Raw genomic sequence first — 23936 nt, 5'->3', positions numbered from 1 at the left:
TTTTTTCGAAATTCCCGCGCTAATCTACGAGATAGCATCCGAATAGTCAATGGTCATCGGTCGATTACCGGTGCGCTCGTGGCAACTTTTCAACGCCTCTTTCCTTCTCAAAGTGCTTAATCAATCGGGTGATAGTAGAGTCCCTTTATACTGAGAGTCAAGACAATGTGAATCCATTTCTGATGGGTTCCCGTATTTTAGGCCTTCACAGCGTCACAAACGGGAATAAAGATTACATTTTCACCGATTGCAAAGATTATAATCTGGGATGGACCAGGGAATTACGGGTTCGGCAAGGAACAAACGGAATTGGGGAAGGAACGGAGAAAGGAATTTGAGAGTAGGCCGACCAAAGATTACGAAAAACGTTCAATTTCTGTAATCTTCATTCCCGTTTGTGACTCCATGAGGGGGTGTTGTCTTGACTCTCAGTATAAAGGGACTCTAATTTGGAATACATTTTGCGATTTGGAACCATAATATCTGGCTCGGTTTGAAACAACGTATGCACAAATAGTTTCCCTATGCACATGCGTGTTTTGACGGATAGGATAGGAATTGCGTGTAGTTCCTGAGTGCAAAATGGACTTCAATTGGGATACTGCAATGGACTACAGAAGGAACTACGATTTTTATCCCATCCGTCAAAACACTCATGTGCATAGAGAAACTATTTGTACATATGTTTCAAACCGAGTCAGAGGTTATGGTTGCAAATTATAAAATGTGATCCATTCCGTCGCTCCCCTCCCGAAAGAATGTGACTGCATTCGCATGTTGCCAAATTTGCCTTCACAAATTTAATTTTGACCAGAGGAATTTAGGGCAATATTAACTGAAAATTCCACTGATTTTTCCTCTGATTTTACGCAAAAATCGAGACTATTCGATAAGAAGTGCACACGTGCATTCGTGTGAAAAATTCTATTCTTTCTGTCAATTTTGTAGCCCTGGAATGAAGGTACGTGCCTTCGTCCGAGAAACGATGATTTGGACTGCATTCTGCCATTGATTGTGAGAATTACCATTTCTGGCTCGGTTTAAAAACAACGTATGCGCCATTGGTTTCCCGGTGGACTTATGTGCTTACGGATGGGCCAGAAATTGTAGTTCCTCATTGCGAAATTGAGTCTATTTGTGGAGAGTTTGCACGAGAGACAAAGGTGGGAGCACTTAGGAGGATCATCTCTTGCTAAGCAGCGACAAAAAGGGCTTGGAATTTGCACGTGGTCGGAAAACCAGCTTTCCACACTGTTGACGGAAGACCTCGATTGATTGCCCGACGTACGACGAGACACCACCGTCATGACGACACCAAACGCCACGTGCAAACTACTGTAAGAACGCCATAAGAACATTGGGATGTTGCCAAATTTCCTCGGACAAAATATGTATTTAAAAAACGAGAAAGTAAAAATAATTTTTGCTGTTTGCGAGCAAAATAGATACCGCTGTGAGTCAAATCCCATGGAAAATCAGAGGAAAAAATTAAGAACAAAAATTATGGCGCAAATTCGATGCTAATATGAGGAAATTTGGCAACGTTCAGAGGTTCAAACGGCGCTTTGTCGTAACACGGCAGCAGAGGAGAGGTTTCAGCGACACTGCGCTGCGCTTTAAGAGTCTCTGCTGCGGCGCACAATGGATCTAGTCAATGCTGCCGTGATAAAGAAAAACGCCGAATGAACATTCAAAGGCTGACAAACTTTCTCCGGTAAAATATTTGATTATGAGAAAAGGTATGAATCTTTTTTCTTGAAATTTTCAGCTAATTAAGATCTAATTGCGAATAAAATCTCCTGAAAATTGGAGGAAAACTGCCCGCAGATTTACCTGAAAAGTCGAATTTTAACAAGAGAGGTCTAGCAACGTCTGAAGGTTCATATTGCGCTTTTTCACAGCGCGGCAGTTAGGGACGTCGAACATGAGTTGGAAATTTCAAAAGCTTTCCGTGACTTTTCCTGATCGTCGATGATTTCCGGACCACTTTTTTCTTCGAGGTACTGCTCATCCCTTGAAAGCGCCTTTGTAAAACCACTTAGATAGAAATTGTACCAGAAAGAAAAAATCCGCAAAATCTTGCAGAAGCAATTTTTTGGTGGTTTTACCCTCGTTTTCCTACTTTTTCAGACTGCCGGCAACCCTGAATAACATATAAACTCTATGCCGGAGAAAAAGAAATTCCCAGTTTCTTGAACAGATTCCCTCACTTTCCCCAAAATGTTTCGATCCCTAATAAATCCCTGGTTTCCCGGTCATATAGACACCACGTTCCAGTCGGAAATTAAATCTGCCGTGCTAAGGAAGAACGCCGTATGAGCCTTCAGGCGTTGCCATATTTCCTTCAGGAAAACCCGAATTTACTGAGAAGATAGTGAATATTTTTTCTCAATTTTTTCAGTGAATTTTGTTCACGATTTACACTAAAATACCTGAAAATTTCAAGGAAAAATACGCATAATTTCCCCTGGAAACGCATGATTTATTGGGGGAAATTTAGCAACTCTCAAATGTTCAAACGGCGTTTTTCCGAAGCAAGGCAGAAATGTCCTATGTCTCCCAAGGACTCTCTTTACTGTGCGACGCGTCGCTGAGGAAGTTTTTACGCACGAGTGAATTCGCCCAAAATCACGAGGAAAAACCGCTCGGACCACGGCCTCCGAAATCAGTATGGGCGACAAATGCCCCCCCCCCGTATTTTCTTTTTCGCGCGCACAGCGGCTTGTTCGATCTCACTCGAAACTCGCGTACCGAGGGGGCGGGGGGGGGGGGGGGGCGTGAAATCTCGTTTCACACTCATTACTCATATTTCGGTTGAGGTAGAGCGCTCGGAAGAGAAATGGAGATTTTGGCCGAAACCAACTTTTCGTCTTGCGTAATGCTGACGGCCCCGTGGAAAGGAGATGACTTTCCTGCCTTCCTGAGGAAAAACGTCGTATCAGCCTTCAGACGTTGCCACATTCCCTTCAACAAAACACACATTTACGGGAAGAATTGCGAGTATAATTGGCCTTCAATTTTTCAGAGAATTTTATTGGAATATGGTAACTATCGAATGTTCGTACAGTGTTCTTCCCCAGCAAGGCAGATTATCCAGAGGCGGATCCAGCACTTTGGCAACACCGGAATGCCTATGCTAAATAATCGATTTTTGTCGGAGGACCTGGCCCCTTCAATAATCGATACATTTACATTGGTTTAAATGGAGAATAGACAATGTTGCCAAGTTGCTGGATCCGCCAATGAGATTATCTCGTAAGGCATGGCCGAGTGGGTTCAGGTCGAATTCAAGGGTGTAATAGCAGTGTAGCAAGTTCAGTGCCGATTCTTGAAATTTGGCAATACTGTTTTTCCTCCGTTTACATCCATTGAAAATATCGATTTTGTGTGAAGCAAGCTGCCTTACCAAGAATCTAATGTTTTACATACATTTAAATTGAGAAGAGACAGTGCAGGGTGTCTACTAAAACAGGATGGCCAAAAATCAATACCTTTACAGTGCTTTTTCAATAAATTCCCAAAATATTCAGTACCTCCTCGATAAAAAAATTTAGTATATTTTCAGTACCTCCATTATACGAAATTCGAAAAATTTCAAAAATTTGAATTTCTCGCTCAGAAATGAAAAGAATTCCGGACCTCCTTGCGGAATTTCCGCACTTTTTCAGTACTTCCGAACCGCCCTTAAAAAATCATTACTATTTCCGAACTTTCCAGAAATTCCGAACTAGTGGACACCCTGCAATGTTGCCGACTTTTCAAAAATCTCCTCTGTAACGGGAAGATCGGCTAAACTATAACAGACAACGAAATTACCAGGCTGAGTCGGTCAAACTCGAAACGACGACGGATACGGTGAAGAAGGGGGGGTGGGCTCCTTGAAGGTAGGCAACGTACGTTGCACCATATCCGGCGAGAGGAAGCGAGTGTGAAACCATAACGCGAACGACACTGCCAAGGTTGGCGTGGCCAGCTGGAAAGTTCGTAGACGAAGAGCATATAACGTCCTTGATTCATTGATCGTCTGGACGGAGTGCAAGATCGCGTCGAAGCTCCGTTTCGAAAACGCAGGGACGAATTCAACAGACGAAGAAAGAAGAACACGCTCTCGACTCGACACGAGATCCGAGGCGTGTGCTAAGAAAGCCCCTTTATACTGAGAGTCAAGACAATGTGAATCCATCTCTGATTGGTTCCCGTATTTTAGGCCTTCACAGCGTCACAAACGGGAATAAAGATTACATTTTCGCCGATTGCAAAGATTATAATCTGGGATGGACCAGGGAATTAAGGGTTCGGCAAGGAACAGACGGAATGAGAGAAGGAACGGAAAAAGGAATTTGAGAATGGGCCGATCAAAGATTACGAAAAACGTTCAATTTCTGTAATCTTTATTCCCGTTTGTGACTCCATGAGGGGGTGTTGTCTTGACTCTCAGTAAAGGGACTCTAGAAGTATGGACTTCCGGCCGTTGCAGAATTTCCTTCCATCAAATACGAATTTTCTGAGCCGGTGGGTCAGTCGCCACGGTCTGACAATGAGAATCGCGTTTTGATGTTTACTCGTAGTAGATTAGCTAAAAATAATTAGATCTGTCCAAACGGCAGCTTTCTATGATCAGTATTAACCGAGATAATGAGCTTTGAAAAATTCGGTTTATGACGTTATCCACCGCCAGGGACCCAGGGTGTCTACTGAAACAGGCTGGCCAAAAATCAGTACTTTTACAGTACTTTTTCAGTGCATTCAATTGACAAAATTCGAAAAATTTGAATTTCTTGCTCAAATTCCGACAAAAATGACGAAAATACTGGAGACCTTCTTGCGTAATCCCGCACATTTTCAGTACTTCCGGACCGCCCTGAAAAAATCAGTACTTGTTCTGGACTTTCAAGAAATTCCGGACTTGTAGACACCCTGACCGCGGTAGTGACACCCTTGCTTTCATCCGAGTTTTTCGTGGAGTAACCAGCGCACATGTGTGTCTCCTGTCTCACTGACTAATGAAAGCAAGGTGGACGAAGCCAAGGGTATCAGACGCGTTGTTAAAGTCAGAAGAGCAACCGCTGACTACATTTGGCTTTACCTTATTTTCTCCGATGTGTTACAGCTTAAAAAGAAAACTGAGCAATGCTGGGACTTGAAACTGTGTCACTGCATCTTCATAATCTAGGAGCAACTTATAGATAGACTAAAACCGTTATGCAGAGTAATTTCTCGGTTCAGATATATAAAAAAAAAAGAAAGAAAAAAAATGGAAGGATTTAGTAAGTTAGGGGAAAATCATGAAATCAACAACAGCAAACTCACGGTGGCCCTTGAACAAAAATCACACAAAAGTCAGAAGTGTGAAAGTGAGACGTGATTGGCTTACCTGTAACAAACAGAAATTCAGAATAAATATTAGTGAAAATCAGTCATTCATACAACTAAGTATCGATGAAGCAGTAGTGGATAATGAAAGTCATCGGGAGCAAGTCGATTCATAGCAAGTTTAAAGCTCCCACATACCGCGAATAAACGAGGTTCTACTATGTCGCGCTGAGTAAAAACGTCATAAGAGCATTCATATGTTGCCAAATTTCCTCTCAAAAATATTCATTTTGGAAGCAGGGTATTAATATTTTCGTTGAGAATTTCAGAATTTTTAGATCAAATTATACAAACGAAATCCTCTAAAAAATCAAAGGAGAAATAGATTCACAAATTTTCCTGAAAGTTCGTGATGTCGAGAGAAAATTGGCAACGCTTGATGGCTCATACGGCGTTGTTCCTTTACAGTGGCGTGGCGTGAATTGCGATATATCGATTGTTATGCCATTTAAACCTATGGAAAAGTATCGATAAACAGCGTGTTCGCAGCGAACATCTTAATAATCGATTCTTTACCATAGGTTTAAATAGCATAACAATCGATACATCGCAATTCACGCCACGCCTCTGACGGCGTTGTTCCTTAGCACGGCATTACTATACTGACAATTTGCTCCGAAACATCTGTAAGTTACAAGGGAACATATTCATAACTTTCGTCAAAAGAAAAGATAATCTTGAAAGAAATTGGAAAAATGGTCATACGACGTTTTTCCCTTACCACGGCGGTGCTAAGTTATAACATCGCAACCGGACTCGTGACGTGTTAAGGAAGAACGCCTTACGAACTTATATCGCTGCCAAATTCCCTTCGATAAAATACGGATTTTCTGAGAAACCCAAAAAATCTATCCTCTTTTTTCGGAGGAGTTTGACCATAATTAAATTTAATTCAGCGTTTTTGAAAATTTTTAAAAGAGATAAACATAACGTTTCTTAAAAGAAAAAAAAAGGAAATCTGGCAACTAACGAATGATCATACCCTGGGCACGACATGGTAGCCTGGTGTAGGGTGCACTTAACCTCACTCCGCGGAGTCTGGTAACGAAACAAGTGTGAAAACAGCCCGCCCAAGGACACCGTTCTTCGAGTGACGTCGCTTGAAATTCAGACAATGAATGAGCATCTAATATCATTGAGTTACAAAGTTTCGTCATGATAGCGGAGACGAAATATCATTCGGAGCCTTCAGGGGCGTCGCTCGTGATATTTGAGCATTGAAAACCGTAATGCAGAAGTCGCCATCCGAGAATTGAACTCAGAGGCAAATAGAGGGCCTCTTGCTGGTATTCCGTCGATGGATTATTTGATTTCGGGGATTTGACATTTTTTTGCGGGCAACACTGCCGTGATAAAGAAAAGAGACGTACCTCTCAAATTTTCGATAGCGGATTTCCTTAAAAACTCGTCAGATCTATTGTTATTACTGAAATAGCTAACAGTAAAATGGAGAATTTGGACGCACATTTTTTATTGCTTCGTCTGAAAGTGCTTAAAAAGCTGATTTCACAGTATTTTCATAATTTTTTTTTAAATGAGTATAAAAATAGATCTAGAAGTGAGAAAATGCATCACCTAGTGACGTCATCTGGCGGCATTTCTCCGTTAAACACACGTATTTTAGCAGATTAGATCATTTTGTCATATCTTCTCCAATATTGCTCAATTCATAAACAAAGGGTATCCTCGTGTTCAGTTCACTCAGTAATTTCCACTTAAACACGATATTCATCAAATTTTAGACACCTGCAAATTCTCTATTTGTCTTATTGCAAACGAGATATGAGAAAACCATAAGTGCGCAAAAATGACGTAGTTCAGACTGAACAACCGTAAGAAACATCATTCCTCCAGACAGTCAATGAAAACATTGCTTTCAGTGCTACACTGGGGGAAAAAAACATTGGATCTAGAGTCCAGACTCTTGAAAACATCGAAAAGAAACTGGACTCTTGATTCAATCAGATTTAAGCTTAAATCAAGAACGAAGAATTGGAGCGGATTTCCTTTTGATTTAAGCTTAAATCTGATTGAATCAAGAGTCAGTTTCTTGTCGATGTTTTTAAGAGTCTGGACTCTAGATCCAATGTGTGTTTTTTTTCCAGCGTAAAACAGTGCTAGGCACAGCCCAAAATTCCCTGACTTTTCCTGTGAATTCCCTGACTTTTCCTGTGAATTCCCTGACTTTTCCTGAGAATTCCCTGACTTTCCTGGCTCTCCAGACCGCCGACCGGCAACCCTGTTTGCATGGTGTTCTTGACCATTCAAAGTTTTACGCATAACCCAAGGGCATGCTCTTATACTCATTCCAGTGGATAGGACAGGACATGTAAAAAAGGAAGAATGCTCGTAGCTTTTCCGCTCCGAATTAAATTTTTCACCAGTGGATATTTGGAGAAGATACCAGAGTTGCCACAAAATCTAGCAAATGATATTTTCTGACAATTCCCTGATACATTTGAGTGAAATTCCCTGTCGATTGAGGATATGCCAGATGGTTAAAAAGACATAATTTGAAATAGTTTTCAAGCAAAATTTGTTGTTCAAAATGTCAAACCCATTCTCACAGGTAGTTAAAGGTGAATTGACAATTTTTCCCTAACACTTTTGTCATTTTTCCGGACTTTTTAAAATTCCCAGACATTTCCCGGTTTTTCCTGTCGGCGGCGCGTGTTCCATTTGTATGGCAGAAGAACTAAAGATAGCTATGCTGCCGTCCTAAGGAAAAACGCTGTATGAGCCTTCAGGCGTTGCCAAATTTTCTTTGACCAAATCACCAATTTACAGGAAAATTTGTGGATATTTTCCCGCCGATTTCTCGGATAATCTTGTTGATAATTTGTTCTAAAGTGTCTGAAAATTTCAAGGAAAAATATTCATAATTTTCCTCAAAAATAAACATTTTATCCGAGGAAATTTGGCAACTCTCGAATGTTCATACGGCGTTTTTCCTTGGCACGGCAGTATGGGGTAGTAGTGCCCGGACCCTGTTGTATGGTATTGTACCAAGTTTGATGGTCGTTTTCATTGGGAACTGAGGCCAAAAAAAATCAGGAAAATGTGAGGGAAGTAAGTAGCCAGGCATACTGCTAGTAAAGTCAGAAAAATCATGTTCTACTCAACGAGCAATTCAGTCGTTGAATTGCAAATCCCCCCGGGGCAACTCGAGAGCCCGCTCTCGCGGAAACGTCTCGCATTTCAGGAAAAATTTAAACGGCTTTCGATCGATGAGGGAACTTGGGACGTCCGAAGATTTGCTCCGGATCCTTTAAAAGCGGAAGTACTGTAGTTGTTAATCCTGCCGCTTGGCAGCGTTGCCCGCGTCAACGTTGCCGGTTCGCAGGACTTATTCTGAGGCTGAGGTGCTGATTTTTGACATTGGCTGTAGATATGTTTGGAATCCTAGTGCGCTGCCGTGCTGAGGAAAAACGCCGTATGAACCTTCAGGCGTTGCCAAATTTCTTTTGATGAAACACGAATTCCCCGATAAACTTATGAACATTTTCCTTCCAATTTTTCAGATAAGTTCGTTCGCAATTTTACCTAAAGATTCTGCAAATTCAAAGGGAAAATATTCATAATTTTCCTCAAAAATAAACATTTAATTGAAGGAAATTTGGCAACTCTCGAATGTTCGTACGGCGTTCTTCCTTAGCACGGCAGTATGGAAGAACGCCGTAGGAGCATTCGGGAGTTGCCGCATTCCTTTCGGTAAAGTGTTTAATCGTGAAGAAAGTTGCCAATATTTTTCTTGAAATTTTCACGGACTTCAGGGTGAAATTATGAACACAATTATCCGAAAAATTGGAAGGAGAGTATTCATAAGTTTACTAAGAAATTCAGAACTAAGAAATTTTATCAGAGTAAATTTGGCATCGCCTAAGGTTCATACGGCGTTTTTCCTTAGCAAGGCGGAGAACACAAGTCTATCGGACTAGGTCTGGCAACGTCGGCTTGATTGGTGCTCGTAAACCCGGCCCTCGAGCCCTCGGCGTTAAAGCTGGCTGAAACCAGCTCTCCGCTCCTAATCCCGCTTCCAGCTCACCCTGAACTGCATGCAGTGCATGCAGTCACTCTTTTCAAAGTTAAGTCCCTGACTCTCAACCCCCTTCACCCCCTCGCCCATCGCCGGGGCTTCACCACCGCCATGCGCGTCGAATGCCCCCCCCCCCCCATTTGTCCCGAGAATCGGAAGGATCCCGAGGAATCGCAGGTATCGATTCGGATTGGATCGTTAGTGTCGGTAGCCAACTGGGACTCGCTCGACCCGGAATTTCGGGGGCCTCCGCCTGGCGGGAGGGGGGGGGGGGGTTGAAGCAGGGTGGTACGAGACTGAATGAAGGGGTCGAAATTTCGGCGAAATGTTTCGTGGTGCAATCGATGGAGGATACGGAACGGTTATTTCCGTGGTTGGGTATGCTACAAAGCTCGGGAGGAACGACGCATGAGCCCGCAGGCGTTGCCAAGTCTCCTTGTAAATGCGCTTTTTCGAGAGAGAATTTGGTCTATAGGGTGTCTGAAAATTTCGAGGAAAAATATTCGTAACGTTCTTTGAAAAATAAATATTATCCGAGAAGCACTTTGGCAACATTTGAATGCTCATGCGAAGTTTCTCTTATGCAGTGCATAAAGCTTGAGTTCCCGTAGAGGGAGAGTGATGTGGAGTCTGTGTCGCTCTTTGAAACCGTTTGCAACCCCGCCTCCGCACTGAAAAAAAATTCTCGCCGTTTTTACCAAGGTCCGTTGGTACCTTTACCATCTCACTTTTTTTACCAATTATTGGTAATTTTACCAAGACAGACTGGTAAGCTTACCTAAAAACCGGTATTTTTACAGTTTTTTTCAGGTAAGAATATCACTTTTATCGGTAATCAATTCCCGGTAACTTTGCCATTTTATCTCGGTAATTCTACCACAGTCAATAAAGAATATCGGCGTTTTTACCAAGGTCCAGTAAAATTACCGAGAAAGTTCAATAATTTTACCGAGATTCTCAGTAAAATTACCAATTCCATAAATGATAATTTAACCAAGAAAAAACTGGGATCAAATAGAACCCTGAATTCTTGGTAATTTTACATTTTTTTTGAGTAAATACACCGAGATTTTTTTTCAGTGCGCCCATCTTCCATCTCCCGTATAAATCCCGTGGTAATCAATCTCCGGTAACTTTGCCATTTCATGTCGGCAATTCTACCACAGTCGATAAAAAATTTCGGCGTTTTTACCAAGGTCCAGTAAAATTACCGAGAAAGTTCAATAATTTTACCGGGATTCTCGGTAAAATTACCAATTCCATAAATGATAATTATACCAAGAAAAAACTGGGATCAAATAAATGAAATGATTTCTTGGTAATTTCACCCTTTTCTCAGTAAATACACCGGGATTTTTTTTTCAGTGCAGCCTTCAGACGTTGCCACATTCCCTTCAGTAAAACACACATAGACGGGGAAAATCGCGAGTAATTGGCCTTCAATTTTGCAGAGAATTTTATTGGAATATGGTAACTATCGAGTGTTGATGCAGTGTTCTTCCCCAGCAACGCGGAGACCGAGATTTTCTTTCAGTGCGAGCCCGCCGAGCCGGCAACAGCGCGTCACGGCATCCCTTCAGCTTTCCAGCGGTGCCGGAGTAGCTCGGCTCGGAGCTCACTGCGCTGGGCCGATGACCCTGCCGATGCATACGGATCGACCTCGATTCCGAACTGGGTCATCCCCGCAACCCCACCCCCTCCACCTCCCCCTCCACCCACACCCCAGTCCGGTACCATCTCCGAAACCGCGATCCTGTGCGAGCGTGCCCGTCCCGAGCGGGGGAGGCCCGAATTCCAGCTCCAACGGATCGATTGTCGAACCAACTCGATCGATAACTCCCTATCGACGGTGAAACTACCAAACCACGTATCTCGTTTGCGGTGTTTAAAAATCTACGCTCGCATTTTATTTTTTTGAAGTAGACCAAATCAATATCATTCCTTGAAATTTTCACAGAATTTTCTCCGCAAGAAGAGGAAAAATCACAGAAATTTTCAAGACTGGACGTTGAGTAGTTTTTCATTTAAAAAATAAAGAATGACAGGAAGTCTGCGACGTCGCAAACCGAGATACGTGGTTTGGTAGTTTCACCGTCGCTATCTTCGCGATGCTAGATATCGATCGAGGTCGTTCGACAAGGATTCGACAATCGACCCGCGGGGGTTGAAATTTCGGGTCGCGGATCTGGGACGGTGTTGAGTCGCCGCCACCGTCGCTCGGTTCAAGGTTGACGTCGAGGCCGCCCCGCCCTCGTGGGGCATCATTTCAGGCAATGGCGTGGCGTGAATTGCGATATATCGATTGTTATGTCATTTAAACCTATGGAAAAGGATCGATAAACAGGGTGTTCGCAGCGAACACCTTAATAATCGATTATTTACCATAGGTTTAAATGGCGTAACGATCGATACATCGCAATTCAAGCCACGCCACTGATCTCAGGAGGGCATGGCCTTTTTCACCGTCCATACCCTTTGTAAGGTCTAAACTGGCTTGCTAAGGAAAAACGCCGTAAGAACATTCGAGAGTTGCAAAATTTCCCTTGATAACACGTGTATGTTTGACGACATTCGTGCACATTTTCCTTTGCAATTTTCAGATGTTTTAGATTAAATTGCGTACGAAATTGTCTGAAATTTTCGGGGAAGAAGATTCACAATTTTCCCCGCAAAGTCGGTATTGGGCACATTTTTTGTGAAGGCCCTGTCAACGCTAGCAAAAGATCACAGAACTTTGCGCGAAAATTAAGTTCCGTAAAAATATCTCTGTGTGGACGAGGCCTTTCATTTTTAAGAAAAGAACGAAAAAATTATGAAAGAATAAACATGAATGTGGTTAAATAATGATTTTAATTTCCGCCACCGCGCCAACCGCACTGTGTTTGGCGCAATGCGTGAAGTATTCCTACAGTCTTGTGGGCACTATGAGTTTCACGCCAACCGCTGCCGACCGCACTACGTTTGACGCAATGCGTGAAGTATTCATGGAGTCTTGTAGGCGCTAATATGTGTTACATGCCGACCGCCGCGCCGCGCCGAAGGCTTCTCCTTTTCATCTCAAATCCTCGTCATCATTGCTCTTTGCGCCGCGCCGCTCCAGGCCAAATTGCGTTTTTGGTTTCTCTCCCAACTTGACTAATGAAAGGTGATGTCTCTTGTATCACCGAAAGACGAACAAATTAGAAATTAATATACTTTCAATCTCAGGAAATGAGAGATTTTTTCGCCTTTTTTCATTTGTAATTTTGTTTTTTTTTTTAATCAGATATTTTTCTTGATACCTATTTTTGAAAAAATTACCGCCCCCTTTTGCCGCCTTGGGCCGCGGCCCATGTGGCCACCCCTTAAATCCGGCCCTGCCTCCATGGTGCATTTTTAGACTCGGCGGCCCAATGCCATGGTGCCGAAACACATTCGGTTCTCACCGTAAGTTCTTTCAGGGGGAAAAAAAGTTCCCCTAGGGTTCTGACCCCTATAAAAGCCTAATGGCCCGTAAATATTGATTAAGCAGGCCAAAGTGGCCCTTGAATTTCTCAGTAAGATTCCAACTCTCTCCTCGAGATATTTGTTCCAATTATACTTCAAAAAATGATTTATCATGACCAGAAAAATTATTTTTGAGGTAAAGAAATTTCATGAAGGGTTCATTTAACAAGGACAATTCATTTCCCTTGTGATAGCGGTTTACAAATTGAATGGTCGATTATCAATATCTCCCCATTTGAGGCTATGGTAAGAAATCGATTATTAAGGTGTTCGTTATGAACACCCTGTTTACCGATCCTTTTCCGTTGGTTTAAATGGCAGATTAATCGATACATCGCAATGCGATCCACCCCACTGATTAACATTCTTCCATACTGCTATTTTTTCTCTTCAAGAGCCAAACCCGGATGTCAGGCATAGGTTAAAACTCTGCCGTGGCAGGGAAAAACGCAAGTATGAACATCAAAAGTTGTCAAATTGACTCTAAAAAAAACACTAATCTTTGAGAAAAATTATGAAAAATTCGCATTTGAATTTTCAAACGTTCTAGAGTAAATTATAAACAAAATTTCCTGAAAAATTGGAGGGAAAATGATGCCAAATTTTCCCGAGAATGTGTGATTTGTCGAAAGAACTTCGGCAACGTCTGAAGGCTCATACGGCAATATTCCTTCGCACGTCTGAGCAGGCGGGGAGGGGGGGGGGGCAGCGGACTTGCGTGAAAAGCGTTATGAGAAGGAAGGAAGATGCGTGGCGGGGGAGGGGTAAGGGAGCGAAGGGAGGGAGAGATGACGACGGTGGGGGGAGGGGGGGGGGAGCTGCATTAATTTGGGATTCTGGATCGGGCGAAGCATACATTTTTGGCAACGGTAAGGTTAAGTTCACGTTAGAGGCCAGAAAGACTACAGATGAAAATAAATCGGACGTGCGAATAGGCTCTCTCGAAACCGAATCTTTCTTCATCTCTTCGGGGCGTTGCCGCGCGGCGGGAAAATTCGAAATTCTCCCGAGGGAATCTCGGGTCGCGGGAGTCGCGTTGGGATGTTCCAAATACATAAGACCCTCCACTGGTATTTCGGATATGGTGGAGGCGTTTGCTTCCGGACTCCAACATTCAATGGGTCAGTTGCGCTGGTCACAGAATCGTGTTTTGATGCTCGATTCTTGTAGTTCAGCTAAAAATAATAAGAAACGTCCAAACAGTAACGATTTTTACGTTCAATATTAGCCGAGATATCGCCCATTGAAAAGTCGGGTCTTTGACGTCATCCACCGCGGTGGTGTCACCCTTGGTTTCTTCCACCTTGCTTTCATCAGGTGTGACGCACATTTGCACTGGTTATTCAACGTGAAACTAGGATGAAAGCAAGGTGGAAGGAGCCAATGGTGTCACTGTGGCATCTAATGACGTCAAAAACCCGACTTTTCAAAGGGCGATATCTCGATCAGTACTGAATGTAGACAGTCGCTGTTTGGACGGATCTCATAATTCTTTGCTAATCTACAATGAGAATCAAGCATCAAAACACGATTCTGTGACCAGCGCAAGTGACCCATTGATGACCTGCCTGCTAGGTGGATGATTAACAATGTGTTGAGCATTCCGTTTGGCAAACAAACCGAAGTTGGGGAAACTCGTTTGGCTCATGAGCGTGACGTCACCCGAAGCTCATCATTCACCTTGTAGATAAACCAAGAGCAGAAAAAAGGGCGATGACTGGTGTTCCCTTGTATTATCCAAAAGGAAGCGTTGAATCCTCGAAATTCGAAGCTTCTATCTGTCCCAAAGCGACCAGTGGAGGGTCTGTAGTCTGTGATGCTCCAACTTGTGCGGTATGGGGAAAAGGGATCAGGGGCGAAGCGCGATTGATCGATTATCAGTGGCGTGGCGTGGCGTGAATTGCGATTTATCGATTGATTTGCCATTTAAACTTATGGGAAAGAATCGATTATAAAGGTGTTCGCTGCGAACACCTTGATAATCGATTCTCTAGCATAGCTTCAAATGAGGATATATCGATAATCGATTATGTACGCCGCGCCACTGTCGATTATCGACATTTCGCCGTTTGAAGCGACGGTAAAGGATCGATTGTGTTGCGAACACCCTGTTCATCGATCCTTTCCCATAAGTTTAAATGGCAGATCAATCGAAATATCGCTAAGCCTCGCGTCACGGCAACGCTGGACGATCAAAATTCTACGAGGCGAGATTTCTCTCTCCGCGGTAATCACTCCCCCGAAGCCCCCCCCCCCCCCCCCCCGAGGACCCCGGAGCACAACTCTTTCCGCTCGAGACATCTGGACAGGATCATTTTGAGACAAACGTAACGTCAACGGCGAGCGACGACGAATCGCGAGATATCGATTGTTATGCCGTTTAAACCCACGGTAAAGAATCGATTATTAAGGTGTTAGTTGCGAACACCCTGTATATCGATATTTTTCCATAGGTTTAAACGGCAGATAAATCGATATATCGCAAAGCACGCCACGCCACTGCACGGGAAAGGACGCGAACGTCCTCCCGAACCACTTCCGAAAATATGCCCACTTATTTTAGATAGAGTACCTTCATAGACAGAGTATGGCCATTCGTATCTTTTTACTACAGGAAAACTGTTCCGCTTTTTGATTGGTCAACGAGTTTTTAGGCTTCATGATGCTCTTAGGGCCGTAAATAAACAAACAAGATGGCGGCTCACCGTGACATCGATGGGAAGCTAAATTTGACAAAAATTTCAATTATACGGCAGTAACATTTTAAACTAGCATATCTACGAATAACACACGAAAAACACATTAAAACATTGTTAAATCGCCTTTCACCTTTATCACAGGAGGATGTAAGATGTGCATAACCTCAATCTTGCTTGCTGATAACAGCCATCTTCTTTGTTTATTTACGGCCCTAAGAGCATCGTGTCAGCCTATTCGCTCGCGACCAATGAAAAACCGGAACAGAAATGGCCATACTCTGTCTATAAAGGTACTCTAATTTTAGATTTTGACTCGGTCCATGTTTTTGGCCGTGCGAGGGTTCAGCCTCGGATTCAGACACGATTCTTGAAAGCTGGCAACGCTGCTTTTCCTCCACTTAAATTCGATAAAAATATCGATTGTAGGTGAGGCAAGCAGTAGCGTGGCGTGAATTGCGATATACCGATTGTTAAGCCGTTTAAACCTATGGAAAAGGATCGATAAACCATTCGCACGAATATTCCGAAAATGTCAAGGGAAAATATTCATAACTTTTCTCGAAGATAAACATTTTGTCGAGGGAAATTTGGCAACCGTCGAATGTTCATAAGGCGTTCTTCCTTAGCCCGGCAGCATAACCGAGGCGAGGAACGGTTTCATGATATTCGTAACAGTAGCGTGGCGTGCTAATACGATACATCGATATTTTCCCATTTTAAGATGTGGTAAATAATCGATTATTAAGGTGTTCGCTGCGAACACCCTGTTTATCGATACTTTTCCATGGGTTTAAATGGCCGATCAATCGGTATATCGCAAAGCACGCCACGCCACGCCACTGATTCATAACTTCAAAATGCGTGGAAATAAATATAAGTGAGAAATGGATGAAGGAAGCGTTGATCAAAATGATGTGCGTTAAAGTGTAAAGGGGAAATAAAAGAGAGAAAAAAAAACAAAAAAAGAAGAAGAATAGGGATGAAAATACACTAAAAAGAACAAGAATAAACCAAGATCGATGCTGCGCAAAACGCGCGCAAGAGAGCGCGCACGGCGCGACAAAGGAGCGAAGTTACCGAAATAAACCCAAGGGTCATTAATTCGAGAGCTCCAGGATGGAATGAGGGAAGGGGCAAGGTGAAGGGGGAGGTACGGTTCATAAGTTCGATGACTAAAATGTAGGAGCGAAGAGGGTGTTGACTGCTACCACCGGAGGTAGCTGCTAATGGAAGAGTGGTCTTGATAATTGAATCGCGTAGCTGGTTTTTTTTTGGGGGGAGAGTCTGTTTTGGGCTTGCAGTTTAAGAAAGGTACACGGAGGATTGAAAACTTCAAGGCGATGATGAAACGTCTTCCTACTGTGGGTATTTATAAACAACTGAAAGTTTATTATTGATCATCCACGTTGCTCTCTGTGCGCGAGATCGCGGATATTCGAGTAAGGCAATTTTGCAAGTTGGCAAGGCTGTTTTTCCTCCGTTTACGTTCATTAAATATATCGATTTCAGGTGAGGTAAGCAGCCTCAAAAAAAAACCCGATTATTTTACATACATTTAAATGGAGGAGAGACAGTGGTGCCAACTTTCAAGAGCCGCCACTGCGTAAAGGAAGTGGGTGAGCATGCACATTAGTCGTGAGTAGTTTTCGCCTACACTGATGGGTGCGTATGCAGGGAGAGTTGAGGGTGCAGACATTTTCATACGGAAAATGGGGGACCCCTGCTCTCCCATGTTTTCAGGTTTTTGACTCTATCTTGTCGCCCGAAATGGCCTTTCGCTCATGAATATCGCGGCGTTCATAAACTTCGGTAATTTGAAGACAAGTGAAAAGCTAAGATTTGCCTTCATTCTTGCTCGATACCATATACCTGCTCCGGAGTTCGAATGGTTGCGCGCTTGATTTTCGCATTTTTTTTTTTTTTTTTTTTTTTTTTTTTTTTTTTTTTTTTTTTTTTTTTTTTTTTTTCCCCGATTGTTGAGTTGATTGGTTGAGAGTTGCCCTGAATTGTGCGCGAGATATGCAGAAATCAGAGCACCGATGAGGATCGGGTCTTAGCAATTGGATGTATTTCTACCAAACGGAACTGAGTTCATTATGACGTAAGCCCTGTTATGCATATATTCTTATAGTCTCAAGGCTCATGTCTTAATGCACATAGTTCCGCGTACGACAGAAATACGTCCAATTATCAGTTTGTCTGATCTATTCCACTAAAAACATAAATGTGAATGAGAAACACCTGAAAGTATATACGACATTTCAACTGTTAAGTGACGACACTCAGCTACCGCATTCACCTGACCAATTCAGCAAGTGATTCTGGCTACACTGCATCGAATCACGAACCGAATTCTCTGCAAAATTTGGAGATAAAAACTCAATCACGAGGTGGTAAAATATTGCTTTTTTCAGTATTTTTTTCTCATTTACAAGTATCCCTCAAAATTCACATTTTATCCAATAATATTAACCTCTGAAAGCTCATACGATGTCCTTTCTAAGGCATGGTGTTAGAATTCTCGGCTAGGGCCGGATTAAGGGGGTGGCCAAATGGGCCGCGGCCCATGGCGGCAAATCTTTGTGGGGCGACAAATTTTGCAATTTTTTTAAATGTAGGTATAAAAAAATTCGGATTTAGAAAAAAAAATTACAAACGAGAAAAGGCGACAAAATCTCTAATTTTCTGAGAGTATAGTAATTTCTACTTCTGTCGTCTTTCAGTGGTACAAGAGACAACACCTTCAATTAGTCGAGTTAAGAGAGAAACCAAACACGCAATTTAGCCGGGAACGGCGCGACTTACGTAGAGAGAAATGATGACGAGGACTTGAGATGAAAAGGAGAAGCCCTCGGCGCGGCGATCGGCATGTAACACATATTAGCGCCTACAAGTCTGCACGAATACTTCACGCATTGCATCAAACACAATGCGGTCATTGCGGACAGCGTGAAGCGGATAGCGCCTACAAGAATGCATGAATACCTCACGCATTGCGGCAAACACAGTGCGATCAGCGTGAGACGCATAGCGCCTACAAGACTGCGTGAATACTTCACGCATCGCGTCAAACACAGTGCGGTCTACGAGGCACGGCGGCGGAAATTAAAATCATTAATCCACATTTATGTTTGTTCTTTCACAATTTTTTCGTTCATTTCTTTCGAATGGAAGGCCTTGTCCACACAGTGGACATAGTGTTGACAGGGCTTTCCCAAAAAATGTGTTCAACACCAGTAAACGCGTCTTATGCACCCCTCCCCCAATGGCACGTTCATTTGATGGTTTTCATTGATGTTTCAAAACGAATGAGAAGGGGGCGGCAAGTAGGTAAATCCGGCTCTGTTCTCGGCCACGGTCATTTTATGATTTTCCTTGTTTTGTACGAGCTCATTTCCTAATGAGAAATCAAAGTTCTTTCTCAATTTGTTGGAATTTGTTTGAGAAAGACGATTTAACTCTCAGGAGTTTCAGATAAGAAAATCGACTTTTTCCATCTTTAGCTGATTCTCCATAGGTTTTTTAAAACCATAAGAAATTGTGCGCGATTTTCATCGCAGCATCGCGCGAAATACGCGATTTTTCCAGCGGTTTTGTGACAAAATATCAAATTACGCGTTGTTCACCTCAACATCGCTGCAAACAGACGGGTTTCCATGAGGTTTTGTAAAGACCTCGGTAAGTAATAGCGCATTTTCCGAGGAAGATGGCGCCATTCATGAACGTCGGTAATTTGCTAAAGGCGAAAAGTTAAGATTCTCCTTCATTTTCGCGTGATACCGCATACCTACTCAGGAGTTCGAATAGTTGCGCGCAGGCCTACTCCGGAGTTCAAATAGTTGTGCGCTTAGTGTCTAAAACATTTTTATGCAATTAAATTCCCGTCAATGTTAAAAAAAAAAAAAAAAAAAAAAAAACCCGCAATTGAGTCAGCAGTTTGGTAGAACATAGAAAACTATACGCGATTATCATCTCATTGCGTCAATGACGGTGGTTTTGCAAAAACATGAAAAAATACGCATAACACACGGCTGTACCGGACGTCATCATCGATCAGCTGATAAAATGAGCCAAAGTAGCTCACGCATATCAAGCTTGCCCTGGCATGATGCACCTGGAGAGACGCTCCCACCCCCTGTGGTGTCTAGCCCCTTGCGCAACCCTTCCCCAATTCCCGCTGACAAAGAGTAGAGTCCCTTTATACCCAGAGTTAAGACAACTCACTTTTGGTTGGGCTGAAAGTGGCCTAAAAAAAAATCCAATTCTGATTGGTTCTCGCTCATGGAGGCCGAAACGAGTGCACCAAGATGGCGGTACCTCGAATGTGAACAAGAATAATGAAAATATTACCTAATTGTGGTTCATCAAGAGTAAATTGTTATTGCCATCGGTCCAAAATGAAAATAGATTAAGAAATTATTCACAAACCAATCTCATTTTCTTTTAATTGATCAATTTGTTGATGTTGTTGTTTTTGTGTGACAGACATCGCAGGATTCCTGATCCTTATCCCTCAATATCGTTCGTTTGGGTGCACTCGTTTCGGCCTCCATGGCCAGCCAAGGCCGGCTGCGAGTCAGCTGATATTCGAGTTGTCTTAACTCTGGGTATAAAGGGACTCTAACAAAGAGCCCCATGCCGTGTGGGTTCAGGTTGAGTTCCGGGGTGTAAAAAGCAGCACTGATTCAGTGGCGATTTTAAAAGCTGGCAATACTGCTCTTCTTCCGTTTAAATCCATTGAAAAAATCGAATTTACGCGAGGCAAGCTGCCACACTTCGTATCGATTTTTCAGCATACATTTGAATGGAGGAAAAACAGCGGGTCCGACAATCAAGAATCGCTCCCGACAGGGTTGCCACAAAATTTAGAAAATGAAATTCCCTGACATTTCTCGGACACATTTGAATAAAATTCCCTGACAAATGAAACATGCAATATGGCAAAAGAGACATAATTTGGCCCCATGCCCCGTCTGCTATTTTACCCTTAAAAACCACAAAAATTCGATTATTTTCCAAAAAAACTCAAACACCCTATTTCGAAATTGGCCAAAAACCCATTATGCAGTACCCTACTACAACCTGCGATTTAAATTTTTGATTTTGAATGGAAATAACACTTCGAAACCCTCATTTTATCATCAAATTCGATATTTTGGAGTCCGCAACTTGGCAACGCTGCCGCGGGAGCAAAAAATTTTGTATGGGCATGAAAATTTCAGGATAGTCACATCGTATACCAGGTGAAAACATACTATAAATTCAGATAGGTCAAGGCAAGGATGAGGGAGAGGGGATTTAATTTGTCGCCCCAAGGCCAATTTTGCTATTTTACTCCTCTAAAAAACCACAAAAATGCGATTATTTTTCGAGGAGCTCCGACAACCTATTTCGAAATTGCCCACAAACCCATCAGGGAGTACCCCACTACAACCTCCAACTTGAATTTTTGATGTACATTCAAAGTGCATAATAAGTGAGTAATTAAGTACCTAAATTACCTACAACCAAATCGTAAAAATCGACTAAGGGTGGATTCAACCACCAAAACCGAGGGAAAAGGAATGGGGAAACGAGTTACGTTTTCCCTTTTTCCTGGCTTCCTCACATCTCTCCCCTGCTTTCATTTTCTTTCCTTTCATGTAAGAGGAGACACCACCCCCCACCCCCCATTAAGGGAAAGAAAATTTAAGAAATGATCATATTTGTAGACAGGTTCTTCCAAAATTGCGCATAGTGTATCCCACTGGAAAAGACTCTGAATTCCTTCATTTCATGGACTTTCCATTTGACAAGTTTCTCTTAGAGCACCTATATGGGGAGAATATGGACATGTATATGGAGGTTAGGGCATGGAGCTTTCAGGGCCCAAATAGGCAGCCAACCTATTAACTCGAATTATCCAGGATGATTCTACGACCCCTTGTTCATAAAAGGATTTAAGAGAGGGAGCACCAGATTAAAATTAACTTTTTATATTTTTCTGAATTTTGTATTTGATTCTTGTTAATGTGAAATGTATTTGTTCTGCCGAACAAGCTGTGCTCAGTGGCACGTCAATGGCTCAATGGGATGTCACTGTATTGTCACTTTAAGTCTTGAAAACATTTTTTTCTTTTATATAAATAAATAAAGCATGTACTTGAATGGGTTCTTGCATAATTTTGCTCATTTTTCTGGAAAGAAACTCATTAATAAAAAATCTTGGCCATTTTGATTCAATGTTGGAATTCGAAGATTAGACGCGGCATTTTTCTGGGGTTTTTTGTGACAGAAGGTTGGCTGCCCCTTTGGGCCCTGAGAGCTCTATCTTTCGACATGTCCTTTCTCTCTGCATGTGGGTAGTTTAGCATATCTAAACTTTGGCCTCAGTTTTAAAACAAAAATTTAGAGGCTTGAAGGACAAGTTGGATAAGTTGAGAGGCTTAGAGGACAAGTGAGATAAGTAAGAGCAGTTATTGAAAATAAAGTTTTACAAATGAATGATTTCAACAACTAATAAGCATCAAAAAGTGAGTTTGAACTTTCTTTTACCATTTGGCTCTGCGTAATTTGGAAACTTTAAAAATGTATTTCTTGAAAAAGCATAAACTGCATTTATCCCACTTGTCTTTCAAGAACTGCATTTATCCTACTTGTCTTTCAAGTCCTATGATCGTTTTGTTTCAGATCACTGTTTTCTAAAATGCGAAAAACAGTAGCACATTCACAGCAACACCTAAAAGCGCCCACCAGATTTTTAGTTTCTGCTCTTCATTTGCTCTTGGAATTTTTGGGTGTGCTAAATTCGGATGGAAAATGAATGGGTTCAAGTTAACACCTGTACCGTTTTTATTAAGATATAACCTTTTGATCAGAAAGTTATAAACTGCTAGGCTAAGGGTTTAATTTCAACTGAAATGACACTTCCTTCCAGTATCCTGAGTCTGTTTGGTTTACTCAATGATTATACTAGGGCTAACTTGAATTAACTGCTTTGAAAGCACACGACAAAGTCAGCTAATACTTTTTCTAATTCATGATTAATTTTAAAAAAAACCGCAATTTTACATGACGTTTCGTACGACCTTCTCGTACAATGATCTTTTAAAGAGAAACTTTCTACATGTCAAAGTCGAAAAAATCAGGGTTGAATAGTGAATTTCGGGGACATCTCCCATGCGTTTTTTTATAGAGGGAGATGTGGAACTGTTGCTTTGTGTGTGTGAACACAGCACTGCACTTTGGTAATGTTTTGCAAAATTTGGTTCTTTATGCCAATCTTAGCTTCCAGGCCAGCAAGGGAATAAAAGCTCTCCTAGATTTTTAATTAGATGTCGCAATATGTCCACTAGGTAAGTAATGCGTTTAAAAATGCTGAAATTGTGCATTTCAGCTCTACTTTTCTCAAGGCACATACCAAGTTTGATTCAAAGGCTATTCGTGCTTAGGAAGTTGTAAGGAACATAACATCAAGAACTTATTGACAGAATTTCTTGGGTAGACCTTCTTAAAATCGAGTCACATTTAAAATTTCACCGATCTAATTTAGACAATGTAGGACTACCTCTGATGCAGGCCATATGAGTCTCAGTTTCAAGATCCTCTAAAAAACCATCCGCATTATTGCATAAATGCCATTAGTAGACTGACAGCAGCAGATTTTGAAGCAATCGGAAACGGTCGATAGGTCATCAAAAAATAAGATTTTATCCTCTCCTTCTGGTTCAATCAATCCCTTCCACTTACGCGTAAAAAGTTGAGCGAGAATTATCAAAAACTGCTTTTAAAATAAAGGGTAGAATTCAGAAAATTGCTTCGGAGAGACAAAGCAAGGCAAGGGTGACATGACATTACCAGGACCTACACTCGACTGGAACACAACAAAGGAAACCGAGATGCCAGGGTCCAAGACATGGGACGGAATGTCCTTAGGGTCCTGAATTAAATGGAAACATTGACAGACAATGTAGCAATTAGAAAATTTATATGATTATCATCGACCTCCTCGCCGTCACTGTAATGCCGTCGGGTGAGTGAAGACCGGGGGACAGAAACAGATCAACCTAGTTCAAAGGTACTTGACCTAATTAAAAAAGCAATAAAGTGGAGAGGGATTCAAAAGGGACTGAATAATTCTGGAGGAAAATACTATCATCAAAAATCCTTCGGTATATTGTCGAGTGCTCAGTCCAATACCCTGCAGATGGCTTGAAGGAAAATTATGAGTACATGGTCAAAATAATTCACGTCGAATAAGCAGGTTACGTCACGGACCTATGGATCAGCTGACTCCTTTGTTTGAATCAAGCCAAACAAACTAAACGCGATAAATTGATAATTAATTGGATGGGAAGGGTTTC

The 23936-nt window shown here is 42.1% G+C and overlaps 1 protein-coding gene across 4 annotated transcripts in view; it reads right to left on the bottom strand.

Annotated features, from left to right (window-relative positions):
• The window catches only part of RanBPM (Ran-binding protein M), a 64909-nt gene that overhangs the window by 40356 nt on the left and 617 nt on the right, over positions 1-23936 (bottom strand). The window lies entirely within an intron of this gene.

The sequence above is a fragment of the Bemisia tabaci genome, chromosome 6 (assembly GCF_918797505.1).
Source record: "Bemisia tabaci chromosome 6, PGI_BMITA_v3".
NCBI lineage: Eukaryota > Metazoa > Arthropoda > Insecta > Hemiptera > Aleyrodidae > Bemisia > Bemisia tabaci.
The sequence above is the reverse complement of the archived record's forward strand: the minus strand, read 5'-3'. Positions and strand labels throughout refer to the sequence as shown.